This window comes from Anser cygnoides, chromosome 13, assembly GCF_040182565.1.
Source record: "Anser cygnoides isolate HZ-2024a breed goose chromosome 13, Taihu_goose_T2T_genome, whole genome shotgun sequence".
In the NCBI taxonomy this organism is placed as follows: Eukaryota; Metazoa; Chordata; class Aves; order Anseriformes; family Anatidae; genus Anser; species Anser cygnoides.
The window spans coordinates 21693784-21713678 of record NC_089885.1 but is presented as its reverse complement, the minus strand read 5'-3'; the positions used below and the strand labels follow the sequence as shown (position 1 = coordinate 21713678).

At 45.6% G+C, this 19895-nt stretch overlaps 1 protein-coding gene across 1 annotated transcript in view; it reads right to left on the bottom strand.

The window, feature by feature from the left end:
• LOC106045561 (rho GTPase-activating protein 20-like) overlaps window positions 1–19122 on the bottom strand; it is a 38969-nt gene extending 19847 nt beyond the window's left edge. Inside the window, exon 1 of the mRNA XM_067005311.1 lies at window positions 18983–19122. The gene's annotated coding sequence lies outside the window, so the exon portion shown is untranslated. The remainder of the gene's footprint in view (window positions 1–18982) is intronic.
• Between the last annotated feature and the right edge of the window lie 773 nt (window positions 19123–19895).

Sequence of the window (19895 nt, the reverse complement as noted above, 5' to 3'; positions counted from 1 at the left end):
AAAAAGCATGGGATGAAGGTCGGGAAAACTTCCTAACACTCTTATCTCGTAGACAGTGGAATAGTCTTTTAAGGAAGGGCATGGAAGTCCCCTTTAAAACTGGACTGGACAGAGCTATGGACAGCATTTAATGCCATAGGTAGCCATATTTTATGGGCTGAAGGAATGGATGAGTTTACTTATTAGATTTCTCTCTCTCTTTATTTTCCACGATTTATAGATTAATCAAATAGACTATTATTATGTCCCTCTCCAGGTAATGTAACCTCGAGACACTTGTACCTTTTTTAACAGCCTTAGCCACAGTCTTGTATGACACATAAATGAGGTGACTGTAATGGTGAGACTTGTGAGTTAGACATGATAACCATCCATAAGTATATGTCAACATACACACAGAAGGTCACGGGTCTTCTTTTAGTTGCTAAATGAATTTTGTGCTGGAGAAAGATACCATATTTTAGCCTGGGAAACAAATCCGCACTTCAGTGGCTCATACTTAGTAAGCATGGGAAAATCTTTCCCTTACCTCATATCTAATTTCAGCATTCACTTGTGCTAGAGCTTTAAGTACCAGGAGGTTAAGATTATGTTCAGAACTATTGATCTTTTGACTTCTGAACATATTAAAATATGGACTATCCAAAGAATAAAAGAAACTAGGATTGCTGGTTGAGGTCTTGTGGATAAAGTGTGTTACTTTTATTAACCACATACTTTTCAAACTATGCTGAATGTAGAAATAGTCATTTCATGTGTACTCATTAGTACAATCTCTGAGTACTTTACACTATTAGAGCTTGGTACCTTATATTAATCATGTTAACATGGCATTCTTATGATGTTAGAGGAAGGTATTGTCCCCATTTCATTGATGAAAAGGCCAAGAACAAAGGATTACAATGAATTTGGGTGCCCACTGTTCTACACATTGGATCTGCTTTTTCTGCGTAGACAGAAAGACTGGATTAGGGGGTTTGTTTGAAGCACTCTCCCCGCTCATTTTTTGCTAGAGCTACAAGGGCTCAGCACATCTGTAAGTCTGTCTCCTAGCATTTATGTGAGGAATCCCAAAAATTAAGAACAAGACATTAGTAACCACTTCAAAAGTTGGTGGAAGTGATTTACCACACTAAAGAAAGAAAATCTGTGGCAGAGGTAGGGGTGGAATACAGCTGCCAGGGAAGGCTCATGCTTACTCACATCCCTTTTAATATACAATACGCTTCTTGACTCCTGTGACAAGACACCAGGGAACTCAACGGGCAATGGTTTTCTACAACACAGACTGTTGAATAATACCTGATCATGTCCATCTGAGCCCTCCAAAGCACAGGTGGCTTTGTGAAAAATAATGTATGGTCATATAACTCAAAGTTGGAGCAGGGTTACAAGTGCAATTTAATTAAGTCATTTTCTAATGTATGAATGCTCAGCTTTGCAACATCCCTAATGCTCTCCAAGTAGTTTCCTTATGTATGAGTACATATGTAGACTGAGGGACAGATGGGCAGCAGTTTCTCCCTCATTCCTTGATATGACCTTGCCAAACAATGTTCTTTCCTTGGAAGTTTCACAGACAGAACTAAATAAAAATAACATGAATATACATATATATATATATAGTTTTAAAGTCCATACTGAAAGAGAACATCTGCCTTTCATAGGTGCCTTAATAAGATAAAATGTTCCTACAAAACATAGTACGGTAAAGCATCAGTAATGCCATATCATAGGGTGTGGTTGCTTGGTGGAAAACCCCAAGTGGCTGTCAGCTGCAAAGGTCTCTTGAATGAATAAAGCAGGCATGCAGGGAGATCTAATGCATCTCTGGGCCAGGGACTTTATTTTAACATTTTGAATGGCACTGCAGAAAAACTTTGCAAGTGATGGAATCCTCTGCTCTGAAGAATACTATGGCACGTAATAACTTCACTGTAGATAAAACAATCATTTCGGCCACCCCAAAACTAGTCTTCTCTGTCGTATAAGGTGGTAAAGAGTAGCAATGATATACATGACGTGTGTGTAGCGTAGGAGGACATTTTACTCAGAATACGTTTCATGGGAGATATCAGAGAGTCGGGATTTACCATACAGCTGATAGAGGAAAAAGTACTGGTGGATTTCTTCTTCTAACCTTCAGGAATGGTTCCAGATTGTATCTGAATGTTGGCAGCAATACCCTCCAAGAAGCCTTGTCTTTGCCCATGCTTTCTCCAGAGAAGTTTGAGGACCTGTTCACTAGCACTGCTTCCAGCAGCCACTGGACTACCTATGAAAGCCTCTCAATCAAGACAGAACTTTTTTTATTTTTTTGTGAAATGTTGTGACTACAAGACACAAGTTATTCCCCATACTCACTATCTCCAAATAAAACACCGAGGTCATCGGTTGCACAGAGGTCCAGTTATCTGATGCAAAACAGACTCTAGGGAAAACAGCAAATTGCTTTCCAAACCCTCATCCAAAGTCTCTGTGACCTCAGCCAGTCGAGCATCCTTGGCAGGACACCACTGAGATGACGGCCACAAGATCACACAAGTGGCATCTTACTGAGGGAACAGGACACAGCTGAATGGCATAATCTCATGTTTAATATACTTTATTTGCATATTTAGTAGAGGAATAATAAATTTTCTGTAGCTGTGCAAGGTTAAATAGTTGCTCACTTCCTCCTTCCTTAGCTATACCCCATTTCACGCAATTTTGGTTTGCATAGGCTAGCCAATGTAAATGATGTATCTTTAAGAAGCTGCTGGACAAGGAAAGAGTCTCCTAACACTTTGCGTGTTCTTTCAGTGACATGTAAAAAGTGCTCTGGTGCCTGCTTAAATATCATATGGCTTTTAATACCAACATCTGTTGTCATATGTCACTAATGGAAGGACATTAAAAACCACACACGACAGCTCTATATCATCTCATATTATCTGCACTCTAAATCTCATGATTACAGGACAGGACATGCCACTCTATTCAGTACATGCATCTCTGCTCTAGCTCTGCTGCAGAGAACTGGTGGACTAGTCTTGCCTCTAGATGTTGAGCCTCCAGCTTTGCAGGAGTCTGATTGGGCTTTCATTACACCAAAGCCCGAAGGGAAACCTTGTACCACAACTGGCCCTCTTGAATGTTTTTCTTGTCTTACAGGTCATTGACACTACGGACTGACAGATAAAAGTTGTATGAGGCTGAACTCTTGGGTTCTTGCTCTTGCTTGGCTGCTAACGAGAGTAAGAAGACTAAGGAGAGTCACCTTCCTGGTGCCTTCATTTTCCTGTTAACAAGTGAAGCAGAACTTTTATTTGCCTCATGCGGTTGTGATTAAACTTAAGCAACTGATGGTGGTAATGTAAGCTATGCTCTTTGAGGTGATCTCTGAACATGTCAAGAAATCATTTGTAAGAATTAAACTGAAATGCAATGTAAACATTTTCACAGATGCAACAACAGGAGAAAAATAGGTCACGTTTTTCTTTAATGTGATCAATACTAATGGCTAATTATTTATTAATACACACGTGAACAGCTCGGAGACCACTCCTGTAACAAATCTGAAGCATCACACTGCACCGCCTTTAACGGATGCTCTTCACTAACCAGAACTGGAATCGCTGAACCAGCATCGCCATCACTGACCGGCAGGTAGGCGGCCCAGATACTCGCTTCATTCCCATGCACTCTATGGGACGGGCAACTCCAGCGCCTGCCTCCCATCTTACTACATGGATGAAACACCGCAAGGCCTTTGTCTCAGTCAGGAGCTCTCTACATGGCCACGGCCTCCTTGCCCTCTAGAACTGCTGGAGCCTGGAGGCAGCTGCTGGTGAGCTGCTGGGGCTCACCTGGACACGGGACAGCATCACACATTTCCACAAAAGCAGTATTCTCAGATGAAGAGAACACTTTGCTGTGCTCCATCATGTTTGAGCCAGGGAGTGTTTTCGCTGGAAGTCAGCTCTGTTCACACTAACCAGGCACTCGAATTAGAGAACTGTCAAAGGGCCATAATCTGTGCTGTTTTGTTACCACGGAAACAGATACTCATTTACCCAACATACTCTGAAAGTGCTTGAACACTTGCAACACTCCGGACTGTGTTTGTGCATTACTCATCTCAGAGCTGCCAATTTTAGCTGTGTATTTCTTGGCTCTGGGAAAGTTGTGAGTCTAATACCCCTCATTCCAAACCCATGTAAGGCCTGCAATATCAGTTCAATTGGCCAGCACGAGCAGATTCCATGCCCCTGCACCCCTCCCTGACCTCTGTGCTTGAATGCTATTCTTCAGATAGTTAAGGTGGGAGGGAGCTGAAAAATAATGACACCTGCTTAGTACAGGGTGGATTTTCCTTCTCTTGATAGCTGGTCAAAGTTTGTAATGTCTGGTTTAGTTCATATTTGGTTTAGTTCATATTCAGAAATTGAATTTTTTTAATAGTTCAATTTCTATGCAAAACATAAATTAAAATATTTGTTTCAGAAACACTGACGCATGTTTACAAAAACACCATGTGTTTTCTTGGACCCCAGCAGCTGGTGTAAGTTGACAAGACCAGTGCATTCTGCCAGCAGCAGTGGGAAGCTGCCTGGTCAGACTCATCTCTATCGGTCAGTGCAAAGCAGCAGGAAAACACATCTCTATCACTCACAGGCTGCTCGTGCTATGAAAGACTGTAGGTTATGAGGGCATGGATCAGAGATCCTACTTCCAGACTGAATGTGGGAGCTAGGCAGCCAAGGCTGACAGTGGGTTGGCTTGGCCATCTGCAAGCCCAGGACTTAGGGTGGTGAGGCACTGGAACAGATTGCCCAGAGAGGCTGTGGATGCCCCATCCCTGGAGGCATTCAAGGCCAGGCTGGATGCAGGCAGGACAGCCTGCTCTAGTGGTTGGCAACCCTGCCCTGAGCAGGGGGGTTGAAACTAGATGATCTTTAAAGGCCTTTTCAACCCAGGCCATTCTATGACTACCTGCATGGTAAGACGTGGCAGATCTACAGGACTTTGAATTCTATGTTAAACCATACAATACGGGCTTCTGCAACACTAGAGACTATGGCACCGAGTGGGTAAGCTGGCACAAAACAAGGATGTTTTACCATAGAAACATGTTGGACAAAAAGCTTTAAGATTCTTTGTGGTAGGAAGAGTTCCCTCAGAGCCCTCCTTTCATTTTACTGGAAGGCTCTTCCAAAGCAGTGTTTCCATAAAAATGTTTGTTTTCAATGAATCTGCATTTTCCAGGGAAAAAATACACCATCGAAAAGTTTGTGGGTAGTTCTTTGGCCATGGGGTATGTCATCACTAAAACAGATCGTCAAGCCAGCCTGAAAACAAATAGCAGTGTAGAAATAATAATATGGAGCTCTGCAGAGCCTCTGCCACTACACGAGGTTAGCTAGCAGCTTTAAAACTAGCCTGGTACATCCATGCCACCCTGCAGCTAGTAGTGGAAACGTTCTTTATGAGCACTGAACGCAGAAGATCAGTCAGCTAGCCTATGTCCATCCCATATGCTCTCTGCTGAAACGAAGATGGTAGCTACCACCTCCCTTTTCTGGACAAAGGAAGCATTGTACACTGACTTTACTAGTTGCCCCTTGCTAGAGATGGACATAGTCTAAAAATTAAGACGACTTTAGATCCAGGACATTTCACCCATCAGTGTCTAATCTGTTGTGAATGAACAGTCCACCTACCCCAATGAGCTCTGAATTTAGCTTAACCATTTCCCTCTCTGCTCCTTTCTATGTGATTGTTTATTGAGCTCTTACACTGACAAGCAGGATTTAAAGAGCTTTGAAGCTGCATTTTATTACAAACCGTCATATGCAAGTTAGACCAACTTCACACCTGACACTGGACTAGCTTTCCTGTATTCAGGGGAGTTAAAAGCAGTATGATCAGATGTAGAGAGAGAGTTAATTTAGGTCTACCCCTATTTTCAGCATATTGATGTTTCACCATGAGTTCTTTGCATACTGCTGAACAGAGAAAAAGAATTGCAACCCTACCAAAATGTCACTAGTATGGATGTAGGTACCCAGCTCACAATTCCAAAGGAAACTCACTTCTCCCACCACTCTGACTTTTTAATTTCTGCTACTTTTTCACGTGAAGGATTTGGTTCTCCATGTCAATCTCCAAAGTCTTAGGCAGTCTACTTTCTAACTGTGAAGACAGTGAAAGGGTATCATATCCTCTTAAATATATATATGTGTGTTCATAAATGTGGACTCCAAGTCAATTCCATGCTGACATTTAGATCAGTTAGGGAGGCTTACATTGCTAAGGACACTGTCAGAAAGAACAATACATCAGCCACAATGTCTTTGATTATTTGGAGTATCACAGATTGCTCAGAGTCAATAACACCAATATTATTCTCATTCTTGGATAGATCTTGTGAAACACTCTCTTCCTATGAATACTCTCATCACAGTATTGGTATGTTGTGTTAGAGCAGATAGCTGATCTCTGTTATTAATCAGCTGATCCCAGTAAATGCACATAAAAGCAAAAGTTACTGCAGAAATGTAGCACATGGCTATTTAGCTCTAAAAAATATTAGAGAATCCATTTAAGAGTGCATAAACAATTAACTGATGGCTTGGGCTTAGATCCATCCACGTGAAAAAAACTGCTGCTGCTCTTCCATCCAATGAGTTTATGTTAGCAGCAGCATTCCTGCAGAAGTATCTTAATGTGAGATAATGTGAAACACTTCTGGCTTCAGCTCTGTTATATCCCTTGTTTATGTGAACGTAGAATGATTTACAAAGTGCCTGTATAATACTGCAGTTGCATTTCTAGTTAGAAAATTGAATTAGAGGGAGATAAAGAAAGAGAAGGAGAGATTGCTCGCTGCAAAAAAGGACATCTCGCATTAGGTTACAAGAAGTAGGCTTGTGATTTTATCATGCTGATTTGCATTTAAAATTAGCGTAGAGAAAAAAGTGTTTGATTAATAACTCTATAAATGAAATCCTCCCGCAATCCTCAGGACTGGTGTAAGACCAGGAGGAACACTGTGCAGCAGAGTGGTCCACTGGCATAATTCACCAGGCACAGCGGGAAGGAAAATGAAGCCATGTACTATCAGCCCTCCCTGCACCACCAGCACTACCTGCTGCTGCAGTCCTTCTACCCTCTTGTGTGCTGCATTTGTACAGCTGCTGTGTCCTTCCCCCTTGTTTCCAGATTTTATCTGCCACCTGAGAAACTGCAGACTTGAATGTGACCCCATGACCAGGAGCAGTTTTAGCAGGGGCTCTAACAGCTGCTGCCTTGTCATCATCCCCCGTTTGCCCTTAGATGGCAAAATCCCCTGCAAGATGCCCAGTACCACCTTACTGGGAAGCAGCCTCAGACGTGTTCCTGCTCTGAATTTCATCCAGGTGTGCCCATTGTATGGGGCTCTCTGCCAGTCTGATCTTGGGTGATATAGGCTTGAAAAGCCACACTCTTTCCTACACCATACCACCAGCCCCTTGGAAGAGGACTTGTTTTCTTTGCAGCCTTGATTTCCTGCCCAGCTTGCTACCCATAATAAGATAAAACCTCTCTAATTCTCCTCCAATCATCCCTTAAAAGGTTAATGTTTGGAGTCCTAGGACTGAGACAAAGGCCTGGGCTGCAGCTCGGTTCCCATGCTGGTTTCCCCATCTTTGACCAGTTCCCAGTCAGAGGAAGATGCTATATATAGCAGAGATCTGTTATGATGGTGATCATGATTAGGCACTGTTAATCAGCTTCCTTCCAGCTTGCTGCCAGTCATGCAGGCCAGTACAGCCTGACGGCCAAAAGGGAGAAGGTCCTCCAAAAAACACACTGCATGTGAACCTGGAGGTCCTGAGAGGACCAGCTGTGTCCTGCACAGACTGCTGGCCTGAGACCTCCTCTGCCTCCTGCTCCACCATCCCACCATGAACGTAACCTCACTGACAGTCCCAGAGAAGTTGGGCCTCGAGAGGCAGGCTGAAAACACCCCCAGCTCCGGTGTTTGCAGTGAAGAAGGTCTCAGGGGCTTTGTGGAGGGGGAGGGAGATGGAAAGACAGGAGACTGTCATAGACCTTGCTGAGTATCTCCAGGACTGAGCAGAGGCCAGTAAAGATGACAAGATCCTCAGCTGAGATAAATCAATTCTGGTCCACTGTAGTCAGTAGCATTACGCACATTTAATGTAGGTGTCTTCAGAAGACATCCAGAAATTATGCTATGCCTAACATTTTTTATCTGTGGAAGTGCAGTGCCTATCGACATTAGCAAACAGGAATGATGTCAGAAGGTGGATCAGCAGTGCCTGCAGCACATGCTGTAAGGCATGTAACAGGGAGTGAGTCTGCAGATGTAGACAAAGTGAGCCAGGCAGGAGATGAAAACATTCATGGAAGTGTTGGCCAGAGGAAGGAGAAGCACATTTTAAAAAAAACCTCCTGTATCTGTCCCTCCCTTAGTCTCCCCCAAGTTGGAGTGCATATGACGACCATGAGTGTCAACAACTGCAATGGCTGGCTTCACCAGGGAGCACGTGAAATCTCAGGGCAAGAGCTGAACATGTTGCTGTGCAGTTCAGTTTATGTCCTGCAACTTCATCACTAGTTAGGTTGAACTGTGTTAAATGGGTCTCTAATACCTGTGGGCTATCTTCTGCCAAGGGGGGTGTCAGGATCACCCTTCACAGCAGTAGGGCTGTGAGATGTCACAGCTGGATTCCTTTACAGAGCCTACTGCAACTTCCCCAGCTGCTGAGACCTCTCTGCGCACCAACTCCGGGTGCAATCCACCAATAAGCTCAGACTTTGTTGGTCTGAGCAATCCCCTCAGGGTGCAATCCCCTCTCAGTCCTCAGTGTGACAGCAAGTACCTCATTTTGAGAGGAAGCCAGCCAAAAAATAATGTATTTTGCCTGCTTGGTGCCTGGCCTACAGCACCTCTACAAATATTATTCACAGCTGCAGTTGCTCCACATTCTCTGTCTCTGTGCAGCGCTGGGCTTTGCAGGCAAGCTTCACACCTCTGTCATATATTCCACCCCAAGATACCAGATGAGCCTTTTCCCACAACTCAGAACAGCCAGGAGAAAATGAAGCACGCTCAGACATCCAGCTCATAGTGCTCACGCGCCAGCTGCCCAGCTTCTCATTCCAGGGACAGAAACGTTTCCAGCAGCTGTAGGAGTGGCTCCACGCCTTGTGCCATGACACCACCCCTTGCCCAGCTCCCAAATGGACGCCACGTGGGCATCCCTGCAGTGCGTGAGTCCTTTGTCCTTGCTCTAGATACACTCCAGGGCAGGTGAATGGGGGAAGAGAAGCAAACCCTGAATGTCTAGAGGAATACCTACTGCTACAAGTGGCCAAGTGAGGAGCTCTCTTAGGACTGCGACTAGTGTCAGTGCTACAAGGACTGGCACAGCCTCTTTTCCAAAGTGTCTGGTGTCCTTAGCAAAGCGGCTTTCTGCTTTTCCCTCTATATAACTGTTTCACCATGATTCCTTCTAGTTCATGGGTTCTAAAACATACTACAGTTTTTACTCAGCCAAGCACTTCTTTACCCATATCCTATATACGTCTACTTCAGCTTCAGAGTGACTGTTTGGAAAATGGAGAAACTGAGGCTCAGAACAAAGACTTTAGCATGTCCACGGTGGTGCAGAGACGTACTGACAGAGCCAGACTTGGAAGCTAGGTCTTCCTTCTGGGAGAGGTCAAAGCTAGATCTCCTTTCTCCTAAAATCAAAAGTTACATATTCCCCCAAAGTTATTATTGTGACATTTTAATTGAAAAAACAAGACCTACATGGTTCCTGCCCAAGGAGCTTATCCAAAGAACAAACCAATAACATCTGTGAGCAGACAGAATCATAACAGATCAAATCTCATGGCATATTACTAGGAATTCCCGATACCTAAAAATCTGCCATCCTCCACCTGTCTGAAGAAGCAGGCTCCTTTATTAACACTGGGGAAGCTTCTCCGTAACAGAGATGACTCATTCCATCTAACAAGGAGCAATTCTAAGTGCACACACATCTCAATTAACACTACACTAACTGCCCTGTGCCTCCTGACACCGAGACACTGGCAGTCCATTACATTTTCTGGCTAATGCAACACCGTTCCAGTTCATCCAGCCTATTTTTTCCATATTGCTGCACTCAGGTGAGGACATGCCTGTCTGTCCATTTACATTTTAATGGTTCACATTACTTCATTCCAAACAGGGTGAAAATTCAGGGTACAGAAGATAGAAAAAAAAATAATAGAAGTGCAGCTGTTTTATGATCTCTTTGGGATGAATTTTGTCAGCAAGGGCACATGGTAAAGCATTAACACTTCCTTGCAACGCTATGGAGAATCTTCAGCTCTCCTGCCACCACTTTAACCTTTGACCTACTTTAGATCCATAGTTAGCTTAATCAGAGGAAGAAGACTGAAATAATGTTGAGTGGCCACAGCACAGTATTTTGCTGTGGATGCAAGTCCCTTCAAAGAGATGGAGTAGAGTTTAACGTGAACTCAGACCAATGAAATTTGGGTGTAAATATTTATCTGAGATGTTTTACACAAGTCCATCTTCAGATGTTGTTTCACTAATTGCTTCCCTCTTCCTCACTGTTAAAAAGCAGCTCCAAACAAACTCAAACATTTCTTAAAATACGCAGGGCCTGATGGCACTAAATCAGTTTGCAAGGACACACTTTGAAACATTTCCTTTTCCTTCCAAGAAATGGAGCCCTGCTGGTTTATTTTTAAATGTCCCATATAAGGGGTCTGGGAGAAACAATTCTCGGCTGCCAAAGGCCAATGGAGTTTTCCACCCAGAGGTGACTGGGGACTAGTTTGACTCACACTAATCCATTCCATCTCATTTTTTCCCCCTGCTTCCATGGGTTATTTGTGCCTGCAGGGCCTTCCTTCCTCAGGATTGCTGGCACAACATTTACAGCAGATGACAAAGAATGAGGATGTCCTGAAAAACACAGAGGACTGACACCTCATGGAAACGCCACAGACCTTCCAGACTGAAGCTGTTCTTTCTGAACAGTGGATATATTGGCCCATGTTCTTAAATGACACTGCACTGGATCCCAAATCAAAACACTTTGAATTTGTCAAGGCTTGGACCTGTGTTTCCAGTTACTGAACCGAGCCTTGCTTGCATAGTGCCAGCCTCCACCAAGAGAGCGCGGATGCATGGAGATTAGCACAGGGTTTTGGTCCCTTGTTCTAACACTGCCCAGGGTGTCCTAAAACCAAGCAAAACTCTTAGCTGCCACTCAAGCTGCAGGACAGGTACCTAAAAAGGGACACCAAAAGCTTTAAGCAGGAAAATAAACTGTGCCTCTGTAAACACCTGGGTACCCAAATGGAGCTCTGTGCTTCCTTGCTTGTATTCAGTACTAGACAGATGTGATAACTGGTGAATACAAGAATGTAAAAAAAACCACACTGCTAGCCCCTGTCCAATGATATAGTGACAGTGGACAGAATTTGTGAAAATCATGGGCAACTGCTTCTGAAAAATCTGTTGTCAGTCTTTTCTCTGTAAATCTGAAGGTACAGCACAAGAGCATGCATCTACATATTGTGTGACAACAACAGAAAAATGCACTGCAGGAAGAAATGCTTAGTCCCGGTGAGGATGATTACTAGCCATCACCTACAACAGGATCAGGCTATGAACATTTGAAGGGTGCACTTGGGCGAAACCTTTTTTCACATTGATATAAATCTGAAAAGCTTTGAATAACACAAATGCAAGTCTCTTCTCTGTAGCCAGCACAGCACAGAAAATGCTAATTGATGGAAACAGAAGAGATCGATAAATATCAGTGTTGATTTAGAAATGTTTCTGTACTTTGTGCATCTGGGCTGCAGAAAAACTAATAGCCACTGGAGGAAGCACTTCCCCCTGCTAGTACCAACTCAGGAGGCCAAAAGTAGTGGGAAAAGTAAAACCTTGTTTTGCAAAATATTTTAATCTATTCTTGGAGGTCCTGAAGGTTTGGCAGCAATTCTGATGTCCAGGGCTAAATAAATTTGAAATATTTACTAACAGGTTAGACATCATCACCTGTTGGGGTTTTCCTGCAGTGCTCATGCCCATGGTGAAAACTCACTGCAACTGACTTCACTCACATGTTTTGATACAACTTTAAAATCTCTCACAGTAGTAAAGGGACTCTTTTCTCATCTATTTCCTTCCTTTGAATCAATGCCAAAAGCTACCCCAGGAACCTTTCACTAAGAACACCTTCTTGCCTCTATAGCTCTAAAGAAAACCTCTGCATAGCTCTACACATGCATTTGATCTCTAGCATCAGGTGACTAACTACAAGACCCATGTGGGAAATCAGTGGGTGCACACTTCTAAAAAGCCGTTTAAACCATTTAATGCAGGCGGGTAATTCAGAGCAGAAGTTTCTACTTTAGCGTTAGATTTATATATAAAATATTGGGAGGGAGCTTACTGGATTTCACAGCATAAAAATTCATCACTGAGGCCAAAGTAAATTAAGAACCAGGCTCTTTTTTTTTTTTTTTAATGCAAATAAATGGTTCACTGAATTGATATTTGGAAAAATAAAAAGCTTGCAGAGCAGCCAAACCTGAAGAACAGAAGAATGTAAAACATTCCTTCGTGTCTTTAAAATAGCCCCCTTTTTCTTTCCTTCTCCTGGTTCAAAACTCCTCCTCCTGCCATATTAAAAATTAAAAATTCAAAGACAGCTGGATCTGCCCAATTACAGAATTACTTTAGCCTTTCCAAAGCAGAGCTTCTGAGCTTGAGTATGCAGGCCCAGCCTCCACTAGGGACCAGATTATCTACCAGCACCTGAAATGCACAGTACCTGTTCTCAGCAGGTGATACAAGATACAAATTGCATGAGGAAGTGAAAATGTTAACTACAAAAAGTTATGAGACAGCAGCGCTTAAGGTCCATTGAGCAGGCAGCACATCTCCACGTGAACGCACCTCTCCCTCTGCCTGCCACCCCAGAGGACGCACATTCATTGTGAGCTGACAAGTTCTTAGTGGACCTCCAACACATCCCTGACAGAGACTGACCAGACACACATCACCTTTATATTTGCCTTATCTTTCTCTTAGGGGTAGAAGCAGGCTTACTTCCAAGCCACCTTCCCTCAGCCTAAATGAAAATATGTGCATGAACGGTGGTCCCCAAGAAAGGTCCCAAGTTCCCACCTTATGAATAATCAATCTTGTTGCAAGCAAAGCATCAGTGGGTAACTCAGTCCTCTCCAACAGGTAACTGCCAGCAGACTTTGGTGCCTGTGAGTTTAAGCCTGACGTTTCACATGCATTTACAATGATTAAATCATTTTATTGGCAGCTTAGCCTTGGAAAAGAACTTGAAAAGAGGCAGCTCTGTGCATCTGGATTTCATTAGAGCTGAACATTAATCCCTTTATAAGTATCCCGTTAGCACTATACAGACTTGGAGTTGTTAAATGGCATTCTTAGAGCTGAGTGGCTGAAAAATGGGCTAATAACAACACTTTTTCTAGCACATGCACCATGAAAGGCAATTTCTGCTTTCTGTTGTTTGCTCATCTGCCTGTCAGCAACAGGACGGCTAACACACTTAATATCTTAGTAATATCCCCTGTTGAACCCCTCCTCAAAGCTCATTTTAGGTTTGTGCTGAATTGCAGGATTTAATCCCACAGAATTTTGCAGTTGATGAAAATGAGGATCCAAACATCATGAATTTCAGTGGAGCTGCAAGTCTAAAGTTACACGAGCTGGGCAAATAAAAGCAGACTTTGGCTCGAACAGTTGCACATTTTTGCCAGTTTTTTGTAGTTGCAGGAAGACGTTAGGGGTGTAACACCGAAAAAGGCCAAGAGAGACATCACTGAGCAGCTAGGCAAAGATCAGGAATGGAAAGGTAGGCTAAGGTACATGTAAAAAAGAAGGTGTGAAGGAGGGGCCTGAAAACACTGCCTGAAGAGATGCCAGTGGACTGAGAAAGGGAAGGAGAGAAGCTAATTACAGAGGACAAATAGCTGAGATCAAATAACCTGGAAGCCAAGATGGTCGGCCAAGTGAGGCTCACAAGGAAATATGTACATTCTTACAGTAAAAAAAACCTCTTGCTACGAACCCATGCAAGTAAAGTTGTGTGGTATTAAAGAACATGTTCCAGTTTTTGGATGGCAGAAGAGATGGAAAAATATAAGCAGTGGAACGAAATTATTCCCATTAAGAACCTTGCACGAGGCTGTTAATAATTATCCCATGGGAGCAACTGCTGCAGGCTACTGCAGAAAGTCATAGATGAGCCAAGGAGAAGAAATGACTAAGGCAGAAAACACCTTGTTCCACTCAAGTCCATGATACAATGCCAGTGCTTTGCAGGCGCTACGATTTATAAGAGTGGGTACAGCATCACCAATGAATCAGGCAAAGGCTACATACATTAATGACTCTGCATATCCCATGCACAGGCACAAGCTTGGGTCAGGGAGGCATTTTTGCTCTGTAGCACAGGCAGACATAAAGTAGCCATGGGGACGCAGAGGTCGCACCCAGCCTGCACTGGCACTGGGGAGCGCAAGCAGCTGTGGGGCTTTTCCGACATGTCACTCTATATGCCTGTATTTCTGGTGCAGCCTAAAGAAGCTGGCAGTGGAAAACTCTGAGAAACATTCTATTTAAAGACGATTCTTCTGATTCATATATTCTTCCTCACCTTTGTTTTTCCCCACTACTTTTTTTTCACTTTTGCCTTAATCTTTACAGGAACTAGTATGAAAACTCTATCAGCTTAAACTAGGACAAACATAGGGCACATTAGAGGGCACACAAGACCCCAAAAGCTTCCTAACCTTCCCCTTATACTTCATTCCCCATCACTTGGGTTTAACACAGGTTTATGTGTAAACTCATACCTCCAGTCATGAGCGCTTTTGTGGGTCTTTGAAAAATACTTTATAATCTGACAGAATGTTTCTGATTTTGAGGAATCCAGAGCTGAAAACAATTGTCCAGCAGGATTTACAGTAGAGCTATAAAGATAGTGCTTATCTTTTCCACCACTTAGCTGTTAGCCCCTATCAGCTTTATTAATTTTTCATGGAAAAAAAATGCCATGTGTAGCCTCTTTATTTATTTTCCTTATGCAAACACATGTGCACAGACGCACACATAAACATACATGTACAAAGCTCTTTCGTTCATAAACTTCCCAACAGACACTGCAGCCAACTTCAAAACCAAACCAAACCAAGCCTTTCAATAGGAATTATGAAAAATAAGTTTTAAATCACAAAAACATCCTGTTTTGCTTCAGTTTCTCTCTCACATGCCACAAGCTGGACTCCACCCTAACTGTTTTCAGAGGGGCTAACTATGAGTGCCAGGTTTTGGAAACTTTCACGTCATTATCTGTCCTGTCATTTGCTCGCAGAGAAATGTGAGAAGGGGTAGCACAGTGTGGACAAGAACAGAAGGATTGACCCCATGCCCATGCACACCCATCCTTCTTCCAGTCCTTTCTCCCACAGCTCTAACACCCCTCATGAGAAAATGCCAAGAAGAAGATGAACAAAAGTGTTTGGTTTTTTGTTTTTTTTAATCACAGCAACTGCCTGGTCTGTGGCTGAAATGGAGAAGGTGCTGTTAAGCATACTTTCTATATGCTGTTCAAGGCATAAGTAATCATAGTGAAGATGCTTTCACAGGTAAGTCAAAGTGAGTATCCTAAGGAGACGCCAGGTCCCTTACCAGAATGACATGGAGAGGCGGGGAACTAGCAAGGCTGGATTTCCATGTTTTATCTGAGAAAGCGACCATGCAGATCACTTGTGTACCATACTGCAGTAACTCCTCTGGATGACCTCTGCATATCAGCTTCCAGCCAGAGGATACAGGCTGTCTCCTGAGCAGCGCTGCCAAACAGGTGATGTGCTGCTCGTGCTCTGGAGGCTGCTGAGGGTGTTTGTTTGAGATGGGTACAGTCAGATGTAGGTGTGACAGTACACAGCTGTAAGCAGGATGCTGATGCAATAACAGTACGAGTGACTGAGTGCCGCTGTAGGAATTTACAGCGATGGGTGCTACTGGGGTGCTACTTGCTGCGATGGTCACACCAGCAAGTGTGGAATAGTGAGTACTATTGGATGAAGTTGAACACAACAAATACAGGAGTCTGGGGTGTTTGTGAGGGTTCTGGCATGACAAAGAGGGTGAAAGAGCAAAGGGGTGGTGAACCTGTGGCAGACAGGAAGTTAGAGTACAGCATACTGGTGTGATACTGTCCACAAGGGACTGGGAAAGGATCCAGGAGAAGGATCATCAGAGCCACAAATTTGCCCAGCAGCTTCACTTCTCACTTCTGACAGTAAGATAGAGTTTTCATATTGAGAAGCCAGTCTCACAGCTCTGGTGTACTGATGTACAAAATACCAAGGAAAATGCCCCCCCTTTTTTTAAAAACAAAAATTCAGAGTCTCCCATATTACAAGCAGGAGGCAATCTGGGTTCCCTCATGGCTAGTCATAAGGAACAAATGCATACTAGATCTTAAAGCTGCTAAGAGAAACCATATCTCCTCACACTCCTCAGCGTCTCACACACCTATGAAGTAAAACCAGCCTGACTACAAATGTCTGAGTCACTTCCCCTTGTTACAGTCTAGAACAGTTCTAGGTCCTGGAGGACAAGGCCACAGGCTTCCCATTTCTGGGCCAGCTGAAGTATAATGAACACAGCAGAAGCACCAGGAAGCATAAATTGTCCCTTCTGACAATCCATGCTGACCAAGCCTAGCCACATTAAGTGATTTGTGTGTGGGTTCAGCCAAAACCTAGAATGCAGCAGCACTTAAAGACAAATCAAGAAAAAGCAAACTGTGTTCAACGCTATTGGTGGAAAGACCTTCATTGATCACCACTGAGAGTCTACAAGGCTGGCTGAGACTATCAATGCCTCCATGACACGCCTGTCGATAACGAGGTTGTACACCGACCCAGCGTGTGGTGTCGTGTTTGATAGGGATTAGGGAAGCAGTAGACTTGCAGCAAATGTAAGTTTGTTTTAACCAATAAAATTTAATATTTGTTTTCCTCTTGAAAGGAATCTGTGTTAATTTTTAAAACATCACTAGAGGGCGTTAAATAAATAGGTTTCCCAATCAACCCAACTGCCTGTATAGGCGGTGAGATCTTGGAGAAAGTTGTTTAGTCGCAAATCTTGCTGGGAGGAGAGGGGTTAAAACATCTGTGCATATCACAATGACCTCCTGACAACTTTCTCTCATATTCACAAATGAAATGGTTCTCTTTAAGTGTGTGTCCTGGAGAACACCAGCCCAGGGACCTGTGAAATGCACCCTGGAACTTCCCTGAAGCTGGGCATGAGCTGTGTCAGGTGTCAGCAAGATAATGGGGCAGCTGTCCCGTGACAGAGAACACTGCCATTAATACAAAGCCCATCGAGTAACGGTGGCTTAATTAGCTTAAAGCCATGCTGAACAAACTGATGACCAGGTTGTTGAAGAAAGCACTGGGAAGGCTGGGGTGCTGTGCCCTGTGGCGCCCTATGCATCCCAGGGAGCACAACTCATGGAGGAGCTGTGCACTCCTGCAGAAGTGGGCGCCCACAGCCCAACTGCTCTGGCTGCGTGAGCTAACAGCCAGCTGTGCTGCTGAGGCAAAGAACAGACTGTTCGAGGCCCTTGCTTTCCATATCTGCAGGTAAAATAGATCACAGCCATGCTTTGGATTACACAAAAGGCATCAGCAGAGGGTCCCATTAGGAAAAGGAATGCTAAGGGATGTTCTGAAAGTAGAAGACAGGAAGGAAAGGGAAAAACAGACATCTCTGTCTCAACTGCTCCAGTTAGGGCTTTGTAGGTAAAAGCTACAAGCATCCCCAGAACAGGCAGTAAAAGCTGCAATAATACTTCACTGGATTGTATGGATCTTTCCAAGTCCCTCTTGGTTGTGGGCACTCTCCAGCCCTTGGCAAGCACTATTAGTATTCCAGCTAACTGCAGACCTTTTTTTTGTTGTTGTTGTTTAATCGAACTCGCTATTTATTCCAGTGGAAACAGCCTCCAAAGAAAATTGTTCCACTCAGCTACTGTTTGTTCTGGATGATTTGCTCTAAGAATTTCAAACTGGCATTTTGAGTAACGTTTATGGTTTTCCCTTATTTTCCATTATTTCAGCCTAACTCCAAGCTAGTTTGATACTCTATTGTTTGCTTTACTGCTTTTAAAAGCATCACTAGAGGCAACTGCCATTCAGTACGGGCTGAGCATCTCTTCCCCACCAGCACGCTCTCTGCTTTGCTGGAGCCAGCGCCACATGCTCTTCACACCAGAGGAGCCAGCAGTTTCTCCTGGTGAGTCTGAAAACACGAGGCAGTAACACAAGGGCTGTTTTGCCTGTCACGATGACCTGACACAAATGTAAAACGCATCCGACGGGTCTCCTGCAATAGCACGTAGAGGCAAAAGGGCTGCGATTCCGCCACCGCTCTAGAGAAGCCTACTGCGAACACACCTCAAGCAAAACCGCTCTCAAAACTGCGTGCTGCGGGAATTTTCCGGCTGTTTCCTTCCTGACCCGTCCCACGACAGACGGATCCCCGGCTCCACGTGCGCACCCGCACCCCAACTCTCCCGCCTCCCCCTGCCTCCCTTCCCTTCCGCAGCCGGGCTGAGCACGCCAGCCCCTCGGCCTCCCCTCCGGCTGCCGGCGGCTCCCCCAGCCCCAGCGCCCCCTCGCCCGGCTCGGCGGACCCTCCGAGGCGCCCGGCACCACCCGCTCGAGGGACGCCGCCGCCTCCGGGGGACGGGCGGAGACCCCCGCCCCGCGGGCAGCTCTGCGGGAGGCCGGCGGGGACCTGCCCCCGAAGCGCGGGCGGCAGCCGGCGGGGGGCACCGGCTCGGCGGAGGGCGGCCGCCCCGGCAGCCGTCAGCGCCGCCGCCGCGGTACTTGCCTGGCTCCGCGCGGAGCCCGCGGCGCAGCTCGGGGCGCTGCGGCCGAGTCATGCCCGCGGCCGGGGCGCGGCGCGCCGCATGGTGCGCGGCGGCGGCGGCGGGAGCTGCGCGCTCGGTGGCGGCGGCGGGGGCGGCGAGCGGAGCTCCGCGGGGCCGCGGGGCCGCGGCGAGCGGGGCAGCTCCGCCCGGCGCCGGCATTGGCCGGGCGCGGCGGCCGGGGCGGGCCGGGCGGCGGAGGGAGGGAGGGAGGGACCGAGGGGCCGGGCGGCGCCGCGCTCGTCTCGGGCGCGGGCGGCGGGGGGATGCGGGGCGAGCGCTGCGCCTCGCTCCTGCGGGGCTGGAGCTCGGCGGAGGCGGAAAACCCCGTGGGAGGAGCCCCGTCCTCTCCCGCTCGCCCGCCCGGGCGTGGGTGCCCGGGGGAACGACCCGGTCCGTGGGCGAGCAGCAGCGGCAAGGTCTGCCGGCACTCCCAGCCTGCGCTCCCTCCCGAGAAACGCGACGGGGGAAGGCAGAGTGGGAAAATTCACCCAGCGCGAAGAGGGTGGTGGGTTGGCATGTGCCAGACTCATCCTGCTGGGATGAACCCACCGCTCTCCTTGTTCACCTGAGGGTCCTTTGTTTGCTCAAAGCATTGCGGAGAAAAAAGAGAAAAAAAGGACTCGTGCTGGGGGAAAAGGGCAGGATCTGCTTGTTGAAAGTAAGTGTTTCTGGGCAGGGTTTAAGCACAAGTTGTTGCAGACTGGAAAACTACGAAGCAACGCAAAGAGAACCTGGCATAGAACGCGGGCTAGGCGATGTTTTCGCTACCCCCAGTGGTGCAGAAACTCACTTTCCACTGCGGGTATTGCCCAAGAGTGGAGGCAGGGACTAAATACGGCGCAAAAGCTACACAGAAAATCATGCTAACGGACA